The 12794-nt window shown below is 60.5% G+C and overlaps 2 pseudogenes; both read left to right on the top strand.

The window, feature by feature from the left end:
- Nucleotides 1–389: 389 nt before the first annotated feature.
- LOC148020494 (5S ribosomal RNA) lies at nt 390–508 on the top strand (annotated as a pseudogene).
- Nucleotides 509–12424: 11916 nt separating this feature from the next.
- Nucleotides 12425–12543, top strand: LOC148020493 (5S ribosomal RNA; annotated as a pseudogene).
- Nucleotides 12544–12794: the final 251 nt, after the last annotated feature.

The following is a 12794-nucleotide window of genomic DNA, read 5'->3' as shown; positions in this document are numbered from 1 at the left end:
TCTATGACTCAATCTCCTGTGCGCGGGGTTTAGTGCTCGCGTGGATACGGGTGCTCCATGGTATGAATGGCATGCCCCCCTCTCCCCCACCGCCTTGCGGCATGCTGTGGGCACGTGTCCTCCATGGCACGTATTATGCGGCTCGATCTTTTCTACGTCGTCGCCTATGTGTGCACGGGGTGCTCTTCACGTAGATGCTTGCCCTTCGTGTTAGAACTGGCACGCGACAGTGGCATTCAATCTTTTGTGCGTCGCCTCCATGTGCGTGGGGTTTAGGGTTCGCGTCCTCCATGGCATGAACGGCATGGCATGGCACCATGCCTCGCTCTTGAGCTCTCTCGTGCCACTTTGTGAGTATACAAGAGCTCTTTGGAATTTCTTTGTGTTCGTGGTGTGGTAATACCAGCGCTAATACACTGGATCCCATCAGAACTCCGCAGTTAAGTACGCTTGGGCCAGAATAGTACTGGGATGGGTGACCTCCCGGGAAGTCCTGGTGCTGCACCCTTTTCAATGCTTGTTTCGAGACCATGGCATGGAAATCCCCTCGGATCACGTCTTGACTCTCCAACGCTGACATCCTGGTAGGAAACCCCCTCGCCTTGCCATGACGTGGAAGCTCCTCTCCTCGTCGCGATCGTCTTTGCGTACGTCATGCCTGGTCCCTCCTAATGCCTCGCTTTCACGTGATGCCCCCTCCTCACAATGCGAGGTTTTTTGGGAGCGGAGGGTGTGCCATGTTGTGGGGGGGTTCGGTGGAGCGGGGTTTTCCCTGGAGGGAGGGCGTGCCATGTTGCGCGGGCGGGTTGTTGGAGTGGGGATTTCTGAGGAGGGAGGGTGTGCCATGTTGCGGGGGGGTTGGGTGGTGCCATGTCATGGGGGGGTTTTTTGAGGAGGTCCACCGGGGGGTGGGTGGTTCCATGTCACGGGAGGGGATTGTGTGTAGTGGGGTGTGTGTGCCATTTCATTGCGGAGCGTGATTTCTGAGGAGGAAGGGTGTGCCATGTCGTGGGTTTTGAGGTGACGTGCCGTGGGTTGAGCGGGGTTTTCGGAGGCCTGGTTGGGTGGCGTGGTGTGGATGGAGTGGGGTTTTTAGAGATGGGGTGTGGGGGGGCGTCGTGGGGGGGTGCGGTGGGGTGAGGGGGTGCGCCGCGTCATGGGGGGGTGTGACTCGGGGTGGGGTGGGTCCAGCGGGTTTTCTTGAAGGCGTGGTGGAGTGGTGTGGATGAAACGGGGTTTTTCGAGGTGGGGTACGGGGGGGCATCATGGGGGGGTGTGGTGGGGGTGGGGGGTGCACCGCGTCGTGGGGGGTGACGCGGGGTGGGGTGGGTCGAGCAAGGTTTTCGGAGGCATGGTGGGGTGGTGTGGATGGAGTAGGGTTTTTCGAGGTGGGGTGCGAGGGGGCATCATGGGGGGTGCGGTGGGGTGGGGGTTGTGCCATGTGCGGGGGGGTGACGCGGGTTGGTTTGGGTCAAGCGGGTTTTTCCGAGGCGTGGTGGGGTGGTGTGGAGGGAGCAGAGTTTTTCGAGGTGGGGTGCGGGGGGTGTCATGGGGGGGTGCGGTGCGGTGGGGGGGACCGAAAACCCCCCTCCCCAACATAACATGTCGCGACCTCACCACCCCACCCCACCTCCAAAATTTGGTCCCCCCCTTCCCCCCTCAAAACACACCACAACAGGTCGCGATGCCCCCCCCGCCCCATGACATGACACGATGCGACGTGCCCCCCTCCCCAACATAACATGCCACGACCTCACCACCCCACTACACCTCCAAAATTCGGCCCCCCTTCCCCCCTCCACACACACCACAACATGTCGCGACGTCCCCCCCCACCCCATGACTTGACACGACGCGACGTGCCCCCCTCCACAACACAATGCGACGACCCCCCAACACACGCCACACCATGTCGCGACGCGCCCTCCCCCCCACCTCCTAAATTCGGCCCCATTTCCTCCCCACCTCCCCCCCACTCCAAAATTCGGCCCCTCCCCCTTCCCCCCTCAACACACACCACACCATGTTGCGACGCACCCCCCCTGACATCCGCCCCCCACCCCCATGACACGACACGATGTGACGTGCCCCATCCCCATGACTTCCCCCCCACCCCCCATGACACGGCACGACGCAATGCGCCCCCCCATGACAAGGCATGCCACGAGCGCCCCCCCATGACATCCCCCCCCATGACACGACATGACGCGATGCGCCCCCCCATGAGATGACACGATGCGACGTGCCCCCCACCCATGACATCCCCCCCACCCCCCATGACACGACACGATGCGATGTGCCCCCTCCCCTTAACACACACACCCATGCACCATGACGCCCCCACCTCCCAACACACACCACACCATGTCGGGATGCGCCCTCCCCTCCCCCTCCAAAATTCGGCCCCCCCCTTCCCCCCTCAACATACACCACACCATGTCACGATGCGCCCTCCCCCCCACCTCCAAAATTCCGCTCCATTTCCCCCCACCTCCCCCCACTCCAAAATTTAGCCCCTCCCTCTTCCCCCCTCAACACACACCACACCATGTCGCGACATGGCCCCCCCCATGACATCCCTCCCCCACCCCCCATGACACGACACGACACGACGTGCATCCCCCCATGACATCCCCCCCACCCCCATGACACGACACGATGTGATGCGCCCCCCCATGACATCCACCCCACCCCCCATGACACGACACGACACCATGACACACACACCCACCCACCATGATGCCCCCCCTCCCAACACACACCACACCATGTTGCGACGCACCCTCCCCCCCACCTCCAAAATTTGCCCCCGCTTCCCCCCACCTCCCCCCCACTCTGAACTTCGGCCCCTCCCCCTTCCCCCCTCAACACACACCACACCATGTCGCGACACGCGCCCCCATGACATCCCCCCACCCCCCATGACACGACACGCGACCTGCCCCCTCCCCATGACATCCCCCCTCACCCCCATGAAACGATGCGACACGACGTGCCCCTTCCATGACATCCCCCCTCCCAACACACACCACGCTATGTCGCGACGCGCCCTCTCCCCCACCTTAAAAATTCCGCCCCATTTCCCCCCACCTCCCCCTCACTCCAAAATTTGGCCCCTCCTTCTTCCCCCCTCAACACACACCACACCATGTCGCGACCCGCCCCCCACCCCCCATGACGTGACACGACGGGACATGCCCCCCATGACATCTCCCCCCACCCCCCATGACACGACACGACGCGACGTGCCCCCCCATGACATCCCCCCGCCCCCCATGACACGACACGACACCCCCCTCCCAATAAACCATGACACCATGACACACACACCCACCCACCATGACGCCCCCTCCCAACACACACCACACCATGTCGCGACGCGCCCTCCCCCCCACCTCCAAAATTTGGCCCCACTTCCCCCCACCTCTCCCTTAATCCGAAATTCGGCCCCTCCCCCTTCCCCCCTCAACACACACCACACCATGTCGTGACACGCCCCCCCCATGACATCCTTCCCAGCCCCCATGACACGACATGACGCGATGCGCCCCCCCCCATGACATCCCCCCCCATGACGACACGACGCGATGCGCCCCCCCATGACATCCCCCCACACCCCCCATGAAACCTTACGATGCGACGCGCCCCCCTCCCCATGACATCCCCCCACCCCCCATGACACGAGACGATGCGACGCGGCCCCCCCCCACCCCCCATGACATCCCCCCCCTCCCAACACACACCACACCATGTCGCGACGCGCCCTCTCCTCCCCCTCCAAAATTCGGCCCCTCCTCTTCCCCCCTCAACACACAGCACACCATGTCGCGATGCGCCCCCCCCATGACATCTCCCCCCCCCAATGGCATCCCTCCCCTCCCCGCCCCCCCATGACATGACATGACACGACGTGCCCCCCTCCCCTTAACACACACACCCACCCACCATGACCCCCCCCCCCCAACACATACCACACCATGTCGCGATGCGCCCTCCCCCCCACCTCCCAAATTCGGCTCCCCCCCTTCCCCCCTCAACACACACCACAACATCTCGCGAAGCCCCCCCTCCCCCCCATTACACGACACGACACGATGTGCTCCCCTCCCCTTAGCACACACACCCACCCACCATGACGCCCCCCCCCAACACACATCACACCATGTCGCGACATGCCCTCCCCCCTACCTCCAAAATTCGCCCCCCCTTCTCCCATCAACACACACCACAACATATCGCGACGCCCCCCCTCGCCCCATGACATGACACGACGCGACCCCCCCGCCCCTTCACATGACAGGATGCGACGTGCCCCCCTCCACAACACGATGCGACGCCCCCCCCCCCCCAAACACACACCACACCATGTCGCGACGCGCCCTCCCCCCACCGCCAAAATTCGGCCCCATTTCCCCCCCACCTCCCCCCACTCCAAAAATTCGGCCCCCCCATGACATCCCCCCCACCTCCTATGACACGACACGATGCGACATGCCCCCCCCATGACATCCCCCCCCATGACATGACACGACGTGACACGCCCCCCCATGACATCCCCCCCACCCCCCATGACATGACACGATGCCCCCCTCCCAACAAACCACGACACCATGACACACACACCCAGCCACCATGACGCTCCCCCTCCCAACACACACCACACCATGTCGCGACGCGCCCTCCCCCCACCTCGGAAATTCGGCCCCACTTCCCCCCCACCTCTCCCCCAATCCGAAATTCGGCCCCTCCCCCTTCCCCCCTCAACACACATCCCCCCCAGCCCCCATGACACGACACGACGCGATGCGCCCCCCCATGACATCCCCCCCATGACATGACACGACGCGACGCGCCCCCCCATGACATCCCCCCACACCCCCCATGAAAGCTTACGATGCGACGCGCCCCCCCCTCCCCATGACATCCCCCCCACCCCCCATGACATGACACGATGCGACGCGGCCCCCCCAACCCCCATGACATCCCCCCCCTCCCAACACACACCACACCATGTCGCGACGTGCCCTCCCCTCCCCCTCCAAAATTCGGCCCCTCCCCTTCCCCCCTCACCACATAGCACACCATGTCACGACGTGCCCCCCCCATGACATCTCCCCCCCCAATGGCATCCCTCCCCTCCCCGCCCCCCCATGACATGACACGACGCGATGTGCCCCCCTCCCCTTAACACACACACCCACCACCATGACCCCTCCCCCCCCCAAGTCATACCACACCATGTCGTGATGCGCCCTCCCCCCCACCTCCCAAATTCGGCTCCCCCCCTTCCCCCCTCAACACACACCACACCATGTCGCGATGCCCCCCCCTCCCCCCCATGACATGACACGACACGATGTGCTCCCCTCCCCTTAACACACACACCCACCCACCATGACGCCCCGCCCCAACACACACCACACCATGTCGCAACGTGCCCTCCCCCCTACCTCCAAATTTCGCCCCCCCCTTCCCCCCTCAACACACACCACAACATGTCGGGATGCCCCCCCTCGCCCCATGACATGACAGGACGCGACCCCCCCCTGGCCCCTTCACATGACACAATGCGACGTGCCCCCCTGCACAACACGATGCGATGCTCCCCCCAACACACACCACACCATGTCGCGACGCGCCCTCCCCCCCACCGCCAAAATTCGGCCCCATTTCCCCCCACCTCCCCCCACTCCAAAAATTCGGCCCCCGCCATGACATCCCCTCCACCTCCTATGACACGACACGACGCGACGTGTCCCCCCATGACATCCCCCCCGCCCCCCATGACATAACACGATGCGACACGCCCCCCCATGACATCCCCCCCCACCCCCCATGACCCGACATGACGCCCCCCTCCCAACAAACCACAACACCATGACATACACACCCACCCACCATGATGCCCCCCCTCCCAACACACACCACACCATGTCGCGACGCGCCCTCCCCCCCACCTCCAAAATTCGGCCCCACTTCCCTCCCACCTCCCCCCCACTCTGAAATTCGGCCCCTCCCCCTTCCCCCCTCAACACAGACCACACCATGTCATGACACGACCCCCTCCCCCCCATGACATCCCCCCACCCCCCATGACACGACACGACGCGACGCGTCCCCCCCATGACATCCCTCCCCACCCCCATGAAACGACACGACGCGACGCGCCCCCCCCATGACATCCCCCCACCCTTCACGACACGACATGATGCGACGCGCCCCCCTCCCCCCCATGACATCCCCCCCTCCCAACACACACCACACCATGTTGCGACGCGCCCTCCCCCCCACCTCCAAAATTCCGCCCCATTTCCCCCCCACCTCCCCCCCACTCCAAAATTTGGCCCTCCCCCTTCCCCCCTCAACACACACCACACCATGTCGCAACGCGCCCTCCCCTCCACCTCCAAAATTCGGCCCCATTTCCCTCGCACGTCCCCCTCACTCCAAAATTCGGCCCCTCCCCCTTCCCCCCTCAACACACACCACACCATGTCGCGACGCGCCCCCCCGACATCCCCCCCACCCACCATGACACGACACGACACGACGTGCCCCCCCCCCCATGACATCCCCCCCCACCCCCCATGACAGGACATGACGCCCCCTCCCAACAAACCACGACACCATGACACACACACCCACCCACCATGACGCCCCCCCTCCAGACACACACCACACCATGTCGTGACGCGCCCTCCCCCCCACCTCCAAAATTTGGCCCCACTTCCCCCCCACCTCCCCCCCCAGTCCGAAATTCGGCACCTCCCCCTTCCCCCCTCAATACACACCACACCATGTCGCGACACGCCCCCCCATGACATCCTCCCCACCCCCCATGACACGACATGACGGGATGCGCCTCCCCTCCCCATGACATCCCCCCCCATGACACGACACGACACGATGCAATGCCCCCCCCATGACACGACACGACGCGACGTGCTCCCCCCATGACATCCCCCCCCACCGCCCATGATATGACACGACGCGATGCGCCCCCCCTTTCAACACACACCACACCATGTCGCGATGCGCCCTCCCCTCCCCCTCCAAAATTTGGCCCCTCCCCTTCCCCCCTCAACACACACCACACCATGTCGCGACGCGCCCCCCCCCTCCCCATGACATCTCGCCCCCCCCAATGGCATCCCCCCCCTCTCCCCCCCCCTTACCGCCCCCCCATGATATGACACGATGTGACGTGCCCCCCTCCCCTTAACACACACACCCACCCACCATGATGCTCCCCCCCACAACACACACCACACCATGTCGCGACGCGCCCTCCCCCCCAACTTCAAAATTTGGCCCCCCCCTTCCCCCCTCAACACATTCCACACCATGTCGCGACGCCTCCCACCTCCCCCCCCATGACATGACATGACGCGATGTGCTCCCCTCCCCTTAACACACACACCCACCCACCATGACGCCCCCCCCCAACACACACCACACCATGTCGCGACGCGCCCTCCCCCCACCTCCAAAATTCGGCCCCATTTCCCCCCCACATCCCCTCCACTCCAAAATTTGGCCCCTCCCCCTTCCCCCCTCAACACACACCACACCATGTCGCGACGCGCCCCTCCCATGACATCCCCCCCACCCCCCATGACACGACATGACGCGACGTGCCCCCCCCATGACATCCCCCCCACCCCCCATGACACGACACGATGCGACGCCCCCCCCCCCATGACATCCCCTCCCCACCCCCCATGACCCGACACGATGTCCCCCTCCCAACAAACCACGACACCATGACACACACACCCACCCACCATGATGCCCCCCCCTCCCAACACACACCACACCATGTCGCGACGCACCCTCCCACCCACCTCCAAAATTCGGCCCCACTTCCCCCCCACCTCCCCCCCACTCCGAAATTTGGCCCCTCCCCCTTCCCCCCTCAAAACACACCACACCATGTCGCGACATGCCCCCCCCCATGACATTCCCCCCACCCCCATGACACGACACGACGCAATGCGCCCCCCCATGACATCCCCCCCATGACACGACACGATGCGACACGCTCCCCCATGACATCCCCCGACCTCCCATGACACCACACTACGCGACACGCCCCCGGCGCCCCCCCATGACATCCCCCCCACCCCCATGACAAGACATGACGCGACGCGCCCCCCTCCCAACACACACCGCACCATGTCGCGATGCCCCCCCTCAACACGACACGACACGACACGACACGTTGCGATGCGACGCAACACGCCCCCTTCCCCCTCCCCAACATAACATGACATCCTGCCCTCCAAAATTCGGCCCCCCCTTCCCCCCTCAACACACACCACACCATGTCGCGACACGCCCCCCCTCCTCTGGCCTCCCCCCATGACATCCCCCCCATGACATGACATGACGTGACGTGCCCCCCTCCCCCCAACACACACACCCAACTATCATGACGCGACGCCCCCCCTCAAAAATCCCCCCCCTCCGCCTTTCAACACACACCACCCCACCCCTCAACACACACCCCCCCTCCAAAATTCTGCCCCCCCCCTCCTTCCCCCCTCAACACACACCACCCCCCTCCCCCCCTCCAAAATTTGCCCCCCCTTCAAAATTTGGGCCCCCCCCCTTGTCCCCCCCTCCAAAATTTGGCCCCCCCCTCAACATGCCATGTCGCGACATGCCCTCCCCCCCCTCCAAAATTCGCCCCCCCTTCCAAAATTTGCCCCCCCCCCCCCCAAGAATTTTCGGGCTTTGTAGGTAATTCCTTGCCATTGGAGCCGAAAACACCTATGAGGGGGGATAAGCGCACAAACCATTGTAACCAACATTTTCTTCTCGCATTGCCTGGGTGTTCCCCCTCCAACTGGGCCTTGCGCCAACATAACATGAGTGTTATTTCTTGCAATCGAAAAGTCTTCTTGCAATCTACTTTCTTTCTAAGCAAAGTGCCTTCTTGTAAGCTAAAGGTGGGAAAGACCGCAGGGGATCACGGTGAGAACCGTGGGCGACGAACGCAAAGTTGGGAATTGCATGCTATGCACGCATTGTGCATCACACTTGGTATCAAAGCTCAACTCACACGAGGGCTAGTCCTTCAACAGGCGTGAGGGCGATTTTGGAAAGCTAGCAAAGTTGCGGTTCATCAACATGGGTGGACGCAACAAGAACAAGAGTGGAATTCGAGATGACCGAGATGAAATCTCGGTGGCCCTTGGAATCGGAGCAAGCAGACCTCAACTGGTGATTGGGGAAGGATACACAACCGAGCATAAGAATGAAATAGATGCTGCTATGCACGAAGAAGAGGAGCCACGGCACGAAGCTGACCCAATGGATGCCATGCGAGAAATGAAGAAGGACTTGCTGGCTACCATGCTACCCAAAGCACTAGGGAAGGCTCAAGCCGAGACGGACAATGATGGCGAGATTCATCGGAGACGCAGAAGGAAAGAAAAGAAGGAACGGGATGACTCCTCATCCGATGATATGGGAAAGTACAAGCCTCAAGCACCAGAGAAATATAAAGGTGAGAGGGACTCAGTCAGCCTAAACCGATGGATAAGAGAGGTGGATGGCTACATGAAGTTACTCAAGGTGTCAAGCAAAAGAAGAGGATTGGTGGCAACATAGTTACTAGAGGGTGATGCCTCGAAGTGGCTGATGTATGAGGAAGAGCAGTTTGGCAGGAAGCTGGCATGGGAGGAGTTGCAGCGAAGCATGAAGGAATACTTCATGCCAAAGAAAGTCAGAGACGAATGGAGAAACTTGAGGCAGAATGCAGGCTGAATGAGAGACTATGTGCAAAAATATAGGTCTCTAATGCTGCAGCTACCTGAGATGGATGTAACCACCAAACTGCATGGTTTTCTATATGGAATGCAACCATGGGCTAGAAGAGAAATAGAAAAGCAGGAACTGAAAAGTGTGCTGGAGGATATGAGAATGGTTGAAAGACTCACTGATTTCGACGGCAGACAAGGAGGGGCAAGGCATGGGGCTTCGCAAGGAGGCAACACCGCTCAGTCCAACTCGACATGGGGAAATAGGCAAAACCAGGGATCTTACCAGAACAACACGCAAGGGAACAGTGGATGGAGTGGCAAGCAACCCCTCCGACTAGAGTACACGGAGACTCGATCCGAGACAACCCCAGCCAATAGTTCTGCTAGTTCTAGACCAACCATGTCTAGGGTCGGCCGAGGGAACAACTCAAATAGAGGAGGATATGGAGGAGGAGGTAGAATGGGGCAAGGAAGAGGAGGCCCTTTAGCTTGTCATAATTGCGGAGGTCCTCACTTTGCAAGGGATTATCTGAGGGGAGCAGCTTCTTCAAGTGGCTCCAGATTTGCGTATGCTCAAGCGGAAGCAGAAGGATCAAGATCGACAATCGAGATAACTGAGATAGAAGATGAAGAGAAGGAGTGGGAATCTAAGGCAAAGGCAGGAGCAGTGGGGGCCAAGCCTCCAGCAACTATGGGAACCTTTATTCCTAGCATCTGCAACATGTTTGTTCAGGCTGAGTTGGGAAACCATCCCTAGGTGATGATGGTGGACACAGGGGCCACTCATAACTTCATATCTCCTCAAGTAGCATCCCAGCTAGGTGTGAAGCTAGTAAGAGCTGAAGGTCTTGAGGTATCATTTGTGCAAGGAAAATACAAGTACTGCAAGTTAGCCAAAGGCGTCCCAGTTCAAATTGGGCAATGACAGGCAAATTTGGATTTTATAGTGGTGCCTATGGACGACTTTGAAGGTATCTTAGGCATGGATTGGATAGACAACCATGTCGTGAAAATACTGGGCATGAAAAAGAATAAAATTTACTTACAAGCACCGCAGTCGGTGGTCTGGGTGCCATACTTTCGCACTAAAAGCAAGAGTCACAACAAGTCACCGGCTGGCAACGCAGTGGACGCTAGATTGTTGGTGACAAAGGTGCAGAATGTGAACAACTCAGAGAAAGAGAGTCCTACAAAGGTGTGGGTACAAAAAGCATCAACAAAGGAGCAACCAGAAGAAGTACAATTGGAGAGAACAAAGGGAATGGAAACAGTGGCGGAACAGGCCACAGAAAAGAGTCAAGGAACACAAGTGGGAGCCCGCGGACTTATGGAGATTACTGCCAAGCAGCTAGAAAAAGAACTTGCTTGAAAAGAGAGTTAAAAAGTGCTTGAAATTGCTGGGAGGGAAGCGAATGGAGGCCGCGGGTGCGCCCCGGTCGGATGCGGAACGGTGCGAACTGGTCCGCCGCTCGACGCAGGGCGCTGGATAGCGTGGGCCGGTGGGGTGCGACAAGAGCGGGCTTTAGATGGCTCGCCGATGCCGTCGCGTCGGCCGAGGAACGAAGCGTGCGCCACTTGTGGCAGGCTCTGCACGTGCACGCTCGGGACGCTGGCGCTCTGGGCTTTCCATCCGACCCGTCTTGAAACATGGACCAAGGATTCTAACATGTACGCGAGCCGGTGGGTGGAAAACCCACGGAGGCCCAAGGAACCTGACAGGTTGGATCCCCTTCACGAGGTGCACCATCGACCGACCATGATCTTCTGTGAAAGGTTTGAGTGGGAGCGTACCTACTGGGACCCAAAGATGGTGAACTATGCCTGAGCAGGGCGAAGCCAGAGGAAACTGTGGTGGAGGCTCGTAGCGATACTGACGTGCAAATCATTCTGCCCTTGTGTGCACCCCCAAGTCCTTGCGCACACCGTGCACCCGATCTAGCCTAGCTCGTGCGGGCGGTTTGATCGCCTTCTCTTCACATTCCTTCCCTTGGCTCGCTTGCGTTAGTGCGGTTTTCGTGCTTGTCTCACCTCGTCGGCATCCGTGGCATTTCAAGTCTGCCCGCCGTGGCATGGATTCTACGACTCCGATCTTCTGTGCGTGGGGTTCTCTTCTTCACGTGGACATGCACCCTCCGCGACGTGGATTCTATGACTTGATCTTTTCTACCTCGTTGCCTTTATGTGTGTGAGGTTCTCTTCGTGTGGATGCTCGCCCACGGTGTCATAAAGGGTACCCGATGGCATTCCAAGTTCGTCCATGGCATGGATTCTCTGACTCAATCTCCTGTGCGCGGGGTTTAGTGCTCGCATGGACACGGGTGCTCCATGGTATGAATGGCATGCCCCCCTCTCCCCCACCGCCTTGCGGCATGCTGTGGGCACGTGTCCTCCATGGCACGTATTATGCGGCTCGATCTTTTCTACGTCGTCGCCTATGTGTGCACGGGGTGCTCTTCACGTGGATGCTTGCCCTTCGTGTTAGAACTGGCACGTGACAGTGGCATTCAATCTTTTGTGCATCGCCTCCATGTGCGCGGGGTTTAGGGTTCGCGTCCTCCGTGGCATGAACGGCATGGCATGGCGCTATGCCTCCCTCTTGAGATCTCTCGTGCCACTTTGTGAGTATACAAGAGCTCTTTGGAATTCCTTTGTGTTTGTGGTGCGGTCATACCAGCGCTAATACACCGGATCCCATCAGAACTCCAGAGTTAAGTGTGCTTGGGCCAGAATAGTACTGGGATGTGTGACCTCCCGGGAAGTCCTGGTGATGCACCCTTTTCAATGCTTGTTTCGAGACCATGGCATGAAAATCCCCTCGGATCACGTCTTGACTCTCCAACACTGACATCCTGGTAGGAAACCCCCTCGCCTTGCCATGACGCGGTGCCTCCTCTCCTCGTCGCGATTGTCTTTGCGTACGTCGTACCTGGTCCCTCCCTCTGCCTTGCGTTCATGTGATACCCCCTCCTCACGATGCGAGGTTTTTTGGGAGCGGAGGGTGTGCCATGTTATGGGGGGGTTCGGTGG

Source organism: Lygodium microphyllum, chromosome 18, assembly GCF_053477565.2.
Source record: "Lygodium microphyllum isolate KBCC chromosome 18, Lygodium_microphyllum_v1.1.10, whole genome shotgun sequence".
Taxonomy (NCBI): Eukaryota; Viridiplantae; Streptophyta; class Polypodiopsida; order Schizaeales; family Lygodiaceae; genus Lygodium; species Lygodium microphyllum.
The sequence above is the reverse complement of the archived record's forward strand: the minus strand, read 5'-3'. Positions and strand labels throughout refer to the sequence as shown.